Genomic DNA, 15,874 nt, shown 5'->3' with positions numbered 1-15,874 from the left:
AAGTAAATCCATTCAACAAACAAAATACATTTCAAGCCAAGAAAAAATTAAAGTCAATCTTTATTCATATATTTGGATTACCCCTATCAGAGAATTCCACAGTGCAAGCCACAGTTAACCTTGCTACACAATAACACCTTTCATCTTGAAGGATCCTAAATGCTTTGCAAACTATGCACTGTAATACAGTACCTACCAAAATGTAGTCACCACTCCTGAGCTAACCTGAGAACAGGCAGACAGCTCTCTGCACAGCAGGGTGGACACTGAGTAATCTGTACTCTTTCTTAAAGTGCATCGGGCTCCTTCATGTCCATGCAGCACAGATAGCAATTCAGCCTTTTAGGGTCTCATTCAAGAGACCCACCTCTAGGGCTAGGTTGCAGTTTTAGGCACGGCCCCTGACCACAGGAGCGTGTGTAAACTGCACAATCCCAGACTAGCCACAGGAGGCACTGTAACTCAGGGACGCAACCATCAATAGTCTCTTGCTCGAGGATGTCAGTGCTTTACTGCTGGCCTTGATCAGCAGCCAGTTATGACACTGGCTTAGTTCTCCTGGCCGGGGTCTGCCCACTCCTCACCCACCTGCTCTGGGGAAGGAGGAAGAGGCTGAGTAGCCCCACTTACTCCTATGCACCTGGATCCAAATACTGGGGAGCCCCCCACAGAGGTTTAAGGGGAATTCTTACTCAGCCTTGCTCTGGTGCATAGGATGAGTCAGAATCTTTCCCATAGTAAATTGTGGTACGGTTACATTTGGATCGTTTGGTACCATGTGGCATCTTAGAATGCTAGTTAGTAGTCAAGAAATGCCTAAATCCATTTGAGCCTGCGTGAGAATATCAAAATATTGAGTCTGCTCACCAAAAGCTGTGGCTGTGTAATGTATATTATAGTCCTGTACGGCGTACATCATGGGGTTTAGTGAGGAAACAGTGCTGAGTCAACACGGCACTATAAGGCCAGGCTTCCTTTCTCATGTCTCTGTCCTTTGAAGTCAAGCCGCAGCGTGCTCAGCTGGGCTCAGTGGGCGGTGGGAGGTTTGAATATTCAGATTTCATCTCTGTTTATATAGTGCGGTTTTGAGATGCAGGAATTTCTTACAGTGTCCAATTGCTAGGGGTGGGAGGGGGGCCTCAGGTGGTTGATAAGTCCCAAGGAGCTACATCCCCATACTCCTCCATTATGCTAATCAATGCAATCCCTTTTTCCTTATGTCAGATAATATTAATGGCCACTTGGACCTAAAAACGTGAGATCAGACACTTTTAACAGGACTTATTAATGGCTCCTCTGATGCTACTTCTTGTTGCATGGCTGCATACTCCAGCAGGCAAGTTCTAGTCCGTTTGATGTTTGATTTAAAGTTGATTTTTTTGAGCTTATGGCCTCTCTCAATAACTGGCTTGCTCAGACTTGAAGTCTGCACAAGAACCATGTGAAAGTTAGCAGCGTTATGAGAATGCCGTGGATTTCATTGTCACTGGACATTCACATACTATGTGCCAGAACCTCCCTCTGAGGCACTCGCTCAAGGAATGCACAGGGTAAGAAAGCAGCTGACTCACCCCCTTCTGCATTAAAAAGAGAAGAATTCATAGTTCAGATAAGCAGGAAAAAACCCTGTATGCCTGATGCACAAGTATTTAGATCCAGATTTTGAGAAGAGCAGGTTTAAATTACAGTGTGGTGCTTTCTGTGGGTGAAATTCTATTATGATTAATAAAAAAAAATGTACCTGGGATAGTGCATAGGGATAGATGGGCATGGTGTGCCATGGTATATAGGGCTGCTAGATTGAAACTTCATGTTGCTCTGTGTAAGGAGTGTTATCCCAGAAGCATCCCAGGGAAGGAATCTCTGCTACTCATTTACCAGGTAGAGATTATTTTTTCCCACTAGCTGGCATGTTGAGAAGGGTGGAGCCAAGGCTCTGCCCACACCCTGCTCCTCTCCACCCTCTCCTAGCCTACCTGCACAAGGCTAGAGAGGAACAGTGGTTTTCTGAGCCATATAGGGCAAGTGACAATCTTGCCTCTAATTATTCATTCCCTAAAGATAGCATGTCTTATTTCCTTGGCAGTTTTTTCTTATTCTTCATCAGACACCCTGTAAGTAGGAAAGGAGCGATTGAACTGGCCCAGCAATGTTAGCACTGTCTAATTCCTGGGTCCCTGCTGCATAATTTAGGACTAATGTGTTGCTTACGACACAGCGCCTGTCTATATGCTTAATGGCAGACCATTGATTTTTCCCTGTGAAAGTCACTGAAGTATTATAATTTTAGTGCGGGAAGAATGATACTTATTGGAAATCTGAATGTGTTTGCAGGAGATCCACCCCAGCCCCCAAGTCCCGCATGTACAGCTCCTAGAATGGGTGCTGCCTATTATGAAATGATTACTTGGTGTACAGGTCTGTGTACAATTGTGGCACCATAAAAATCAGTGCAACTTAATCCCATAAGACAACGTACTCAGCCCCCACTCCTTTTCTTAACCTATTTTATCATATAGAAAAGTAAATTAAAAACCCTACCGTGGAAGGCATAATGCAGGTGTCATTTACTCAGCATTACAATACTTTCGTTTCAGTCTCAGTCAGAGGCGACTTGGTATTGATCCAGCTTTGAATCAAAGTGACTACCATTAAAACTGGGGCATTAGAACTACATTCTATTGATTGCTGTTTAGGTTTCTTAACATTCATAAAAATACATTTCTAACCCAGCATAGGCAGCACTGAAAGGGAGGGTGACTACAACTAACATCAGTATCTTCTCTATGCAATTAAATGTGCATCACATACTTTATTATGAAGGCTCGAGAACAAGAAAGGCACATTCAGCGTCATATGTTATGGCACAATCCCTCTCTGGTGGAGCAAACAATGGGACCATTATACAAGATGACATATTTTTTGTTTCTAATATATTCTGCCTCTTTGTTTCTGTGTATGCTTAAATAACAGGCACAGATGTACTATTTCCAAAGGTCTTTGACTTGTCATGAGAATACTATCCTTACCAGTAAAATAAATTGATTACTAGTGACAATGTTTACTGTTATACAAAGAACACAGCTCTGGTGGCCTTTGTTACATTTTAAAGGAAAGGTGATTATTTCTTCCTTATGACAGTTCGAACGGTTTGCCATGTGGATATGGAAAGATTTTTACTGATGAATATGCAACAATGTGGCAACATGCCTGGTAGCTAGATCTTCAAATAGACCACTGGTTATCTTTTAGCTGAGAGTTGAGGGAAAACATGAGACAATCAGAAGAGGTTCAAAAATGGCATAGGAGATGGTTGTTAAAATCCAGTGTTTTAAGCCTGCTGTGAAATACCAGTTTACAGTGTGTTATATCAGACTGGTGACTTGTTTAAGCAGAAAGCAGCTCCAGTCAGGGGACTCACTGTATGTCATGGTAAAGCCACCATGTTCTTTGATAAATCCTTTGTCGAGGATTTATTATTTTAATTCTATTTTCTCTAGGCCTTTTGAACAATGACATCAGTGAAACCAGAGATCAGTGAAACAGACTGGTGGCACCTTGATCCAGGGTGGAGTTTTTTGTTTTGTTTTGGGTCTTTTTCCCCCCCTCCTTTTATAGTAACCAGATGTATGTTGTGATTCTCTGCGGAGCTGTATAGCTGGGGAAGGAATCACAAAGGCAGAAGATACAGCATTACAACGTACAGAGATAAGGAAATAAGGAAAAGAAGAGAGAAGATAAACAGAAAGCAGAATTAAAAAATATCTAGTTACTACTATATTAAAAGTGCCACACTTACTGTTTTTTTGTTTTACCCTATAGGTATTACAGCCTATGCCAGAGTGATCCCTTACATTTACTAGATCCTTTACATTTTCACATTTCTAATCCTGTTAGGAGAAAATACTGTCTTTCATGGTCTCGTCTGGGTAACTGTCAGATTTATAAAGGCGTGTCCCCCTGAGCTCAGCAGCTCCTTTGGTAAGTGAAAAATTTGGCTGCCAAATATTCTAATATCACTGCCTGAAATATAATTGGACATGGATTCCTGTATTGGAAAACACTCTGGTTCCTGAAAGCATTCCAGACCACACTTCTGCCTTCATTCTGCATTGTATTGTACTTGCTTGTGCATTTAGATTATAACCTGTATGATTTATTTGTTTGTAGTTTACCTACTATACAATCATGGCACTACATACACAACACAGCAATAAGTGCCAACATTAAGAGCGTAGTCTTTTTCAAGATCTGAAAAATTAGCTTAATCATTATCAGTGTATTGTTATAAGACACATACGTAGAGTCCAATAATTATTTTTTGGCAAATTATGACTGATCTTAAAGGATTAAAAATCACTTTCTGTTGTTTCAAAAAAAAAATTAGTTAGGTTTTAAAAGAACCTAAATCAATCTCCTTCATAAACTTGTTTGACACTGAGATTAACTCACTAACCCCATTCACAAACCATTTTCAGAGCTGAAACTATTATAAATTTGGGGTACTTCTAATGCATATTTTATTTTTAAAAATCTGTATTCAAATTTTGTGTTTTTAATAGTTCCCAACTAAAACTAAAAGTGCTACATTATTCTGAATAGGAAGGAACTGGTGGATTATAGTACATGAATCCGGACTTTGGAGTAAGGAGAGTGAGACAGAAATAACATCAGAAATACATTGTCCCTTTAACTTCATCAGTGGAAATCATCATTTGCCCATAATCACATTCAAAAAAGTTCTCTTCCTTCTGACTACAGACCTCATGTAAAAATAATTTGGGACCTTCTCCAATGTAATGTAAACTGCTGTAAATATTTTGTGTAATGAGATTGGAAACTAGCCCTTTGCTCCCCTTAGAAAATCCTCTGGGTTCTCCCTTGATTGCTGTTCAGATCATGCTGCTAAACACCAATTTAGAACACAAATCGGGCTGCAGGTTGATTGCAGTTTAATTCATGCTGCTAAACACCAGTTCCCTGATCAGCAAGGTGCTGCTCTCCAGGCTATGACCTGGACCTCACGATGACATTGTTGAGTTATTTATTATTCAGAGGTTGAAATTACCAATATTCAATCCCCCCCAGCAAATTTAAATTTGAACCTACCATATGCAACATATTTACTTGCCCACACAGCAAACCTCTTTATCCAAATTATTTTTATTGTTTCACCTAATCTTTATGACGGCTACTCATTTCCTTGGCACATGTCATTTGCCTTCACTTTAAATCATTCCTTCTTGGCCTTGACTGTGATAGTATCATAAACATATTTGACCTCTCTCATTCAGAAAGTTCTTTCTTGCAGAACGTTCTCTCAAGCTGGTAAATGAACCTTCACCTGTTTCCAAAATTGTTTGATCTTGCCAAATTTGTTACTTGGCGTGGGAGCTCTTCCCTAAAACCCACCCCATTTCAGCATCTCAGTCCTGCTCCTGTCGCCTATTCTTGACCATTAAATCCCTCCTTGTGTTGCGCAGTCACGTTTAGCCTGGTTCACAGCAGCACTCTAAGATCTCTGGATTTTTATCATCACCCCGAAGCAATTGTTCTATGCCCTGTTTAACATACAATACGTCTCGCTGCAGGGTCTTTGAAACTAACTAGCATTCGGTCTTAGAGCTGTGCAAAACTAGCGCACTTTGCTTTGGGAGTATTTGAATGTGAAAATGAGTTTGCCACCAGGGGAAACTGCCCTCCTCCCCCCCTCCCCACAAAATTTCAACCAGAATGTGGAATGTTTTCCTTTTTCATTAAACCACAAACCAATGCTGCTTTGGCTGATCTTGGATGATGAGAATTGTTTTCATACAGCTGTGATTGCTTGGCTGTTGCCTGCAGCTGCCATATAAAGACACAAAGGGACAAATGAGAACAGGTCAGGTATACTTCACTTTTCACACCCTGTTTTATCATCACAAATGTAAGGACATCCAACCACTTTCCACTGAGCCAACACTACTTAGGACAGCCACAGTCACCCATAGAATATTAGTTCTTCAGAGAAATTCAGATAATTTCAGTACAAATGGCCACTTTTCTAAAGTTAGCCTAAGGCCCAGTGTGTGACAGTGCTGATCACCCCATGACACCATTGACCTTAGCTGGGGGTGTGTTGCTCAGCATTTTAGGCCCAAAAATCACAAGGCTAAATTCTCTGGTTCGTAAAGCTCTTATTCTTGTGTTTGCAGGTAATTGGTAAACCTCAAAAGCTTTGTATAGATGACCCTCGCTAGCCTAGAAAATAATCCAGAAATACAGCATTGCTGAGGTATCTTAGCACCTCCCATTCCATTCCTGGGGAATGTGTGAAAATGGGATGGGAAAATGGGGGATGAGGGGGAAGGTGAGGGGACCATGAACGTCTTTTGTCAGCTTCAGGAAAACATTTGCCTCCAAGTTTGTTTTTCCTCTCTCAAACAAGCTTGGGTGAATTCCTCTTATCTTTTCTGCCACTCCCAGGTTGCCTTGAAATCCTCCCCTGGCTCCCTCTGGCCCACAGCCACGTACCCATATTTTGGATACCTTGGGTCTTCTGTGCTTCCTTCAATTTCTATCACCGTTTTGCAGTGTTTCCTCGGCTTCCTCTGGTATCCCAGCACTTGCTTTATGCTTCCTCTCTTAATGCATTTCTCTTGATTTGCCTCTTTTCCAGCCTTTCAGCTCTCCTTAAGCCCAGTCATATTCCTCCCCGTGCTTCTACCCTCCTGCTAATCTCCGCTCACCATCTGTATCCCAACCTATCACTGCAGAACAAGGTTTTTAGTCACATGGGGTAAGGTTAACCAGTCATGACCAGTAGAGAGAGCCTGTGTGACTTGACCCATCTGTTTTAGCCCAATAAATGTGGTACAAATTCCAAATGTACCATGGATATCAGCTTCCAAAAGTTTAATAGATAGTGCAAGAAAGTGTTTAAGTCCTCAAACAGATCACTTCTACCATACGCAGTTGATGAGTAACTCAGTTAAATCATGGAAAAAACCCATCACTGGCATCTTCTGACTTGGGCCCATCGAAACCTGGGTGTTTTCATGGACAGAACCTGAAGGGAATGAGGAGAAGCTGGATGGAAGATTGGACATGACGTAAAAAAGAGCTAAAGGAGTGAGGCAAAACTCACTCACTCTTCCCCAGCATTACTTTGTAGTGATATGTGAACATTGCTTACACATCTACTTTTTCAATATTCAAAGTGAAAAATATTCTTATCTGAAATAGGGGAAAACATGAGGTTATCACTTAATAATATCTACCAGCTTGCACATACTGCATTATTATAAGGATTGATACAACTAATCAGGATTTCGCATCTCAAGCCAGTAGGCCGAACAGCTTCTGTGAGATATAAGTAAATGAAAATTCATGATTCAGTATTGTGCCCAAGAGCCAACTTTACTACTAGTGCGTTATAATTATTTATAGCTGTAAACTATCAAAGGGAATTGCTTACTACCTCTTTACACTACGTGGTAATTGATGTGAAGTGAGGCATTGCATCCCCTGCTGACCCCAGCCTACTGAAAGTCAGATGGATTATATCTAACTCAATTATGATTGATAGTATCAGAATTCATGATACACAACATGGCGTAACAGGCTTTCTAAGTGTATTTATTGATTGTTTCTCTGTGTGTGCGCGCACACACTCTCAAGGCAGTCGCAACGGAGCTATTTCTAGGGGAAGGAGAAGCAATAGTGCTGACAGCTTCCATGTATGTATCTCTGATAGCATTGCCTTTCTGATGATTCTCTATTAGGGATCTGCCGGTATTTCTACTAGAAACCCCATTTCACTGGTTTATACCCTGAAATAAATAATAGAACAGTATTTACCACGTACACTCTGAGTGACACATATTTATTGTGCCAACTTGAAATTTTGCTTAATATTTTGAATAGGGTTTGGAATCCAGATCTTTAATGTTCTGTACATCCTTAATTAGTGTGGAATAAGTGATAATATTGATGAGTTCTGGAATTTTTTACTTTTTGAGGTCTGTCAGAGACTAGCAGATAATCTCTGGGCTGGAAGGGGTGGTAGATGGGTTTGGTTAGTTGCCATTTTTCTGTTTTGAAGATGCTAGTAGGTACAACATAATCCGTTAAATACATGATTAGAAAATATATTGGGAACCTCAATCATATTATCCTTTAGACTGATTTAGCTGCATGGCATTATAAAGATTGAAAGGCCTATCACAACATTGTAAAAAGTTGTAGCAGACAACTGCAATACTGAATGTCAAATAATTACTGCCGTTCAGGTGGCAGTATCTGTTACCACGACCACCGGTAAAGAAATACTGAGCTGATAAGAAGCTTTATGAGGAGTAATTGCTAGACTTATAGAGGAAAACAGGATGACTTCATAGCCAAATAATAATAATTCTAGTGATTGACATTCTGAGAGATCTGGCCTGTTTAAATGAAAGGGTTTTAAATTCCAGAATGGAAAGCCCATTCATCCACTATCCTTATCACTTTTCGACGCTTTCCTTCTTCCTCTCACCCTGTTGCTTTTTATGGCCTTCCAAAGGGAGCAATGGGGGCAAAAAAACTAACTGGTTTCATGACTGTGCTTGATACATTTATGAAGGGGATAGTATGATGAGATTGTCTGCAATCTGCGACTACTATTAGCAAATATCTCCAACAGCCAGAGATGGGGCGCTAGATGGGGAGGGCTCTGGATTACTACAGTGAATTCTTTCCCAGATGTCTGGCTGGGGGTCTTGCTGATATGCTCAAGGTCTAACTGATCACCATATTTGGGGTTGGAAAGGAATTTTCCCACAAATCTGACCCTATGTCTCCTTCTTGGTTTACAGTATTTATTCTATGCCTGAGACCAGTTCATGTAAAATGTCAAATTGTGAGCCAATATAAAGAAATAACCCCTTTTCTTTCTGTGGTACTATTTTGTTACAGGAAGACATTAATCATTTAAATATCCCCTGTGGACAACTCAAAGAGGTGGCATTATATAGAATACCTACAAATCATCTCCCATCATTGCCATCTACTGGCAGTGTGTCAAGGAAGCCTCAATAGAAGAACTCTAGATCCATCTCAACCCAAGAAATGACCTGTTTCTTGTCATTCATCCATAGCTCTAAACTCTCCTGCTAGTTCTCGTACAGATACTCCTGTTCTAGCACACTCTCCCAACATGGCAGTAACATACTCATTCCACTTATCTGAACTAGAAAAGCATAATAAGTGTCTTGCTTTTGACATTGCTATTCAGACTATTTCTTTTCCTTTATTCAAGTGCTTATTTCTAATAGCAACTTGGACTCCAAAATATGGAAACTTTTCCTTCAACAAGGCTCTGTGGGTTCACTTGATGTTCGCCAGCTGTATTTTCCTATTACTCAACACAGTTCTTAATGTAAATGACTAAGAGCTTGTCATATATTCTTGGAGTATGTTATTTTAACTTAGCAGTTGGCCAACTTGATACCATTCAAATACTGCTATACAGGGCTAGATTGTGTGTCTCTGGATGAGTTGCCAAAAGGTAACATAGCTTTTAACATATTTACTTTTAACTAGACTTCTCCTAATAGGAGACGTCTCAGCAATAGGTTTTTAACTATCTGGCCACGGGATTCTCAGATGACTTAGCCCAGTAACATTCATGCTACTGTGACACATGACATGGAGTGCACGTGCTAGTGACTGACCCAGTGTTTAACAGTGATTCACCACTGGGAAAAGTCTTTGAAATTCATAAATTCAAGGCAAGCCTGTTTTACTGGGACTGATAGTGCTGTATTAGTTGCTGGAAGTTAATGAGGTCCTGTGTTTGAGTACAACCAGATTAAAATGAAAAACGAACCACATTATATTCTGTTTCAACAATTATTATCAGTTGGTTGTAATATAAATATGCAAATTTTTCAGCTTGAACTTTAACATCCTCTGTAGAGACCATTCATCTCTTTAAAGTATTAATTTAAGTTGTAAAAGGATCCATACATCACTACATGTCATTTTGAAAACAAATATTAATCAATTTTACACTCTGAATTGCCACTGAGCAAGTGTAATGTCCATTATTTTGGAACAAGTCAGTGGCAAGAAATTTACATATTCATCTTTGGCTTAAGAAATCATATGATAATACAAGTACAACACAAGAAATTCAACAGACTTAAGACCTTATCATCATCTAGTCAACGGCATAAAGACTGCCTTTGCATTCTCAATGCATTGGTATGCAGATTAGGTATATATGTCTCATTCCTATCTGTATAACCTTGAAAGCCAGCGACAGCTGAAGTGTAGTCATAAGTTTTATCTCCCACAAATAAATAAATATATATAAGACAGAGAAAAAGAAACAAAATGAGCTTAAAGGATGTAATAATTTCAAATGTTGTGATTAGCTTTTCAGTCTGAGTGTTTCTGGCTATTTAGCCATATTATTCTGTATGACTAGAAGCTGGGAAGTGCGTTTTTTCAAAATTTAGCTAGAAACATTACCATTTTACTTTTTCTAAGTCTGTTGTCGTTTAACTAGACTAGAGTCCACCTTAAATTATGTTCCCTAACTAATTTTTCTAAGGGGATCATTCTTATGGGTAATACAGTAGCTCCAAAATGTGTCTTTTGTTAAGTTTTGTATCATGGTAACAAGGTGTTTTGTTTTTAAAAGAATGTGAAAGACACTGCAAACAATGTACTCTCTCAGTTCAGTTGGCTGACTTCCCATTGAAAGCAAACAGAAGCATGCAACCACTGTTCAGAGCATACAGATTCAGTAGGCAGCCTCTGTCACTTAACCTGCTCCTCCTCTCTTTCTTCCTGAGTGAAGTAGAGTGCATAAGCATGGTTATTGTCTTTCAGTCAGTATTAAAGTGGTTTGGCATTGGGATCTGAAGAAAGTTTGTCTGTCTGCTATCCTGAAAATATTTCATCATGGTGTATAATGCATGAACATCAGTTGTTGGTGCAGGAATCATTGGAAAGTAGCCAATATTCATCAAATAAAATAGCAGACAGAAAAACTTCTCAAATCAGTCCATTCTACAATTAATGACAAATATTTTGAGGTGTTACATGATACAAACAAGCTCACACTGTCGTGGGATTACAGACTGTTGCTTTAACCAAAGGCAAAAAGGTACAGGAAAATATTTCTCAAACTTTCCAAAACACCACTCTTTTGAGTACATAGTTGCACAGAGCCAAAAGCCCCTCCTGATTTGCTTTGTCACACTGCAGCTCATAATACAATAGACTTCTAACTCTATTTATGATCAAGAACTCTCTCAGTCCTCTTGTCCCATGTTGAGGCTGTACAGGGAGGAACCAAAATCATGCATCTCCTGCATGCAGTGGAGGGAGGCCATGCACTGACTTTACATCCGAAGTGGGATGAGGAAGGTAAGGCTGGGAGTGGGCCTGTGGGGGAGCCACAGGATCTGCCTTTACACAGATCCAGTGTTTCTCATGTCCTGTGCTAGAGGTGGAGGGGAGGGCTTTAATTCCAGCCTATAGTGGATAAGGGGTAGACTATGGTACAGTGCTCCATGCCCTTGCCTCAAATGGGGGGGGGGAATTTATTCTAACCCCCTCATTTCACCTGTCTAAAAACAGGTTATGCAATGGAAAATGAACCCCCATTCCATTCCTGGGCTTTATGCAAATGAAGCTCATTTCAGCCTCCCAGCATGCACTTACTAGTCCAGGTAGATAAAGGATACAGCTCTCACTAATTCCAGCACTTCCAATTCTTTCACAGGATGAGGATGTAAAAACTGTTGCTGTTTTCACATCCTCCAAATGTCACTCTCTTTGAAATTTCCAACAAAATGGCTATGTTCATGTCAAAAGCATGCAAATAATAATAAAAAAAAGCTGCATTTCAACATTTCCATTGTTCAGCCATTTCTGCCCCAAATAGACCATATCTTCTCAATGCCTCAGTAGTTTACCCTAGCAATTCTTTTCATGGAAATGGGCTCATTTTTAAGTTCACATGGAAATGTGGGGAAAAAATCAACAAGACCCCAAAACAAAAGTACAGATTGCAGGCGGCTATGCTTTTCATTTGAATAGTTGCAGTCCTTTAGGAGCCTTTCCCTTTTCATGTGCAGTAATTCTTTAGTTAATATTTTTGTACCTGTGTGACTGTCAGCAATATAACTTAGGCTACAATGTTGTGATACTCTCCCCTCCTTCCCCCCAGACCACCCCTTCTCCCTGACAATATCCCTTCTTCAAGACCAGGCTCCCATCACAGGTTATTCTCTTTTTATTGTAGGTTTTCCTTAGACCCCAATCTTATTTTAATGGAGAATTTTTATAACAGATCATCTGTCTGTAAAAATGTTTCCTTTCAAGTAGTTCCCTGAAAAGAGGATTCTGTGAAGATCAATATAACATACGGCTTTCCATTCAGAGCCATCTCTAGTTATACATATTTCAGCTAAAGCATATTATAATGAAAACAAAAATGATACAAACTGAGGCTTCTTTGGTATGGCCACTAAAAACGTAGCATACGGACTGCATTGTATGAAGCCTGCAATTGCTTTCGTATCATCCTTAAAGGCTGTAAATATGGCTTGGGAGGAATGTGTTAATCTTGTTTATGGTAACTGATGCTGCAGCAAATCTTACAAATGATTTACAAGCGAGATATTTTAAAGAATTCTTATTCTGTTGTATTCTGTTCCTGGTTGTATTTTAAAGAATCCTTATTGAGGTTGCAGGAACAAACCATCCCGATGTGTAGAAAGAATAGTAAATATGGCAGGCGACCAGCTTGGCTTAACAGTGAAATCCTTGCTGATCTTAAACACAAAAAAGAAGCTTACAAGAAGTGGAAGATTGGACAAATGACCAGGGAGAAGTATAAAAATATTGCCTAGGCATGCAGGAGTGAAATCAGGAAGGCCAAATCACACTTGGAGTTGCAGCTAGCAAGAGATGTTAAGAGTAACAAGAAGGGTTTCTTCAGGTATGTTAGCAACAAGAAGAAAGTCAAGGAAAGTGTGGGCCCCTTACTGAATGAGGGAGGCAACCTCGTGACAGAGGATGTGGAAAAAGCTAATGTACTCAATGCTTTTTTTGCCTCGGTCTTCACGAACAAGGTCAGCTCCCAGATTGCTGCACTGGGCAGCACAGCATGGGGAGGGAGTGACCAGCCCTCTGTGGAGAAAGAAGTGGTTCAGAACTATTTAGAAAAGCTGGACAAGCACAAGTCCATGGGGCCGGATGTGCTGCATCCGAGGGTGCTAAAGGAGTTGGCAGATGTGATTGCAGAGCCATTGGCCATTATCTTTGAAAACTCATGGTGATCGGGGGAGGTCCAGGATGACTGGAAAAAGGCTAATGTAGTGCCCATCTTTAAAAAAGGGAAGAAGGGGATCCGGGGAACTACAGGCAGTCAGCCTCACCTCAGTCCCTGGAAAAATCATGGAGCAGGTCCTCAAGGAATCAATTCTGAAGCACTTAGAGGAGAGGAAAGTGATCAAGAACAGTCAGCATGTCATGCCTGACTAACCTAATTGCCTTCTATGATGAGATAACTGTGGATGGGGAAAAGCAGTGGATGAGTTATTCCTTGACTTTAGCAAAGCTTTTGATACGGTCTCCCAAAGTATTCTTGCCGGCAAGTTAAAGAAGTATGGGCTGGATGAATAGAAAGATGGCTAGATCGTGGGACTCAACGGGTAGTGATCAATGGCTCCATGTCTAGTTGGCAGCCGATATCAAGCGGAGTGCCCCAAGGGTCGGTCCTGGGGCCGGTTTTGTTCAATATCTTCGTTAACGATCTGGAGGATGGTGTGGACTGCACCCTCAGCAAGTTTGCAGATGACACTAAACTGGGAGAAGTGGTAGATACGCTGGAGGATAGGGATAGGATAAGGAGGAACCTAGACAAATTAGAGGATTGGGCCAAAAGAAATCTGATGAGGTTCAACAAGGACAAGTGCAGAGTCCTGCACTTAGGATGGAAGAATCCCATGCACTGCTACAGACTAGGGACCAAATGGCTAGGCTGCAGTTCTGCAGAAAAGGGGTTTCAGTGGACGAGAAGTTGGATATGAGTCAACAATGTGCCCTTGTTGCCAAGAAGGCTAACGGCATTTTGGGCTGTATAAGTAGGGGCATTGCCAGCAGATCGAGGGATGTGATCATTCCCCTCTATTCGACATTGGTGAGGCCTCATCTAGAGTACTGTGTCCAGTTTTGGGCCCCACACTACAAGAAGGATGTGGAAAAATTGGAAAGAGTCCAGTGGAGGGCAACAAAAATGATTAGGGGTCTGGAGCACATGACTTATGAGGAGAGGCTGAGGGAACTGGGATTGTTTAGTCTTCAGAAGAGAAGAATGAGGGGGGATTTGATAGCTGCTTTCAACTACCTGAAAGGGGATTCCAAAGAGGATGGATCTAGACTGTTCTCAGTGGTAGCAGATGACAGAACAAGGAGTAATGGTCTAACTTGAAGTCGGGGAGGTTTAGGTTGGATATTGGGAAAAACTATTTCACTAGGAGGGTGGTGAAGCACTGGAATACGTTACCTAGGGAGGTGGTGGAGTCTCCTTCCTTGGAGGTTTTTAAGGCCCGGCTTGACAAAGCCCTGGCTGGGATGATTTAGTTGGGGATTGGTCCTGCTTTGAGCAGGGGGTTGGACTAGATGACCTCATTAGGTCCCTTCCAGCCCTGATATTCTATGATTCTGTGAGGTAATATCAATGTGCAACTGAAACTCTTACTCTTCCTTGTTCTTTCATAGGAACTTTAAGGAAGATCAAATACCCAAGGGGCTGGATCCTCTCCTGGTGTTAATCAGCATAGTTCCATTAAGTCCCGTGAAACTATGTCAAGTTCTGCTATCTACGGATATGGCCCCAGGGTTTTATAACAAGGGTCAGGGAATTCCTAATTAATATGAAATTAATGTTTGCTCCCAAATTCTCTCTCATATACAATACGCTCAATTTTTCAGTGAAGAATCAAGTTGACATTTGGTAACTGCTTACATAACATACCAGGTCGGCTATTGAAGCCAATGGCAAAGCTCCCTTGACTGGTATAAGAGCCGCGCAGGCTGACATTTATAAAATCCGAGCAACACTTGATTGAGCTGGAGAGGGCCTCTGGGGGTCTCACACAAGCCCCTGGTTGAAGTTTCCAGGCCTCAGATTGTTTTTTTCCCCCTGTGGGGTTGGGACAAAGGAGCCACTAGTTCACCTACTCGTGAGGGCTGCCAGAGCTTTTACAAGAGGAACCTCACATGAGTAAACCAGCTTCTGCACACTAGTGGCACCCGGAGGAATGGGAGCTGGTGCCAGCAAAAGCTACAAGACAACCCCAGCTGCTGCTGAAAAATACGGCTGGCAGCTCCAGAAGCTGAGGAAAGTTGCATCTAGCAAGGGCTGGGAGGACAGGCAGTGTGGTGGACTGCTTGAGGACTGGGTGACATGGCAGAGGCCTCCAGGCTGGTGAGTGCATGTTACTTTCTGTGAAGTATTTCATTGTTCTTGTCAATTGCTGTTGAAAGCTACCCAGAAAACATCACATGCGTCACCCACTGAGGTGGAACATTTTTGAGGAAACCCCGTATTTAAAACCTGTTGCAAGCAGCTCATAAAAAGAAAACAGAATTGAAATATTAAAAATGATGATTGTGATGTAGCTCCCAGTGTCACTTCTCCCACCCTTTGCCCCTACCTCCCCAGGGTCATAACAAATGAAGCCAAGAAAAACAAAGCAAGCTCTTTTAAATGCTGGCCCTGAATGAGGTGCCCGCATATTCGCTATGGGCCAGATCCTCGGCTGCTATAAAGTGCCATAGCTCCAATGAAGTCCATGGAACTATGTCGATTTGCACAAGCTGAGGATCTGGC

The 15,874-nt window shown here is 41.3% G+C and overlaps 1 long non-coding RNA gene across 2 annotated transcripts in view; it reads left to right on the top strand.

Annotated features, from left to right (window-relative positions):
- LOC128848545 (uncharacterized) overlaps positions 1-15,874 on the top strand; it is a 118,270-nt gene that overhangs the window by 83,790 nt on the left and 18,606 nt on the right. For both annotated transcript variants that reach the window (XR_008447064.1, XR_008447063.1), the window contains exon 3: positions 14,761-15,469. This is a non-coding gene — a long non-coding RNA (uncharacterized LOC128848545). The remainder of the gene's footprint in view (positions 1-14,760; positions 15,470-15,874) is intronic.

This window comes from Malaclemys terrapin, chromosome 14, assembly GCF_027887155.1.
Source record: "Malaclemys terrapin pileata isolate rMalTer1 chromosome 14, rMalTer1.hap1, whole genome shotgun sequence".
In the NCBI taxonomy this organism is placed as follows: domain Eukaryota; kingdom Metazoa; phylum Chordata; order Testudines; family Emydidae; genus Malaclemys; species Malaclemys terrapin.
The sequence above is the reverse complement of the archived record's forward strand: the minus strand, read 5'-3'. Positions and strand labels throughout refer to the sequence as shown.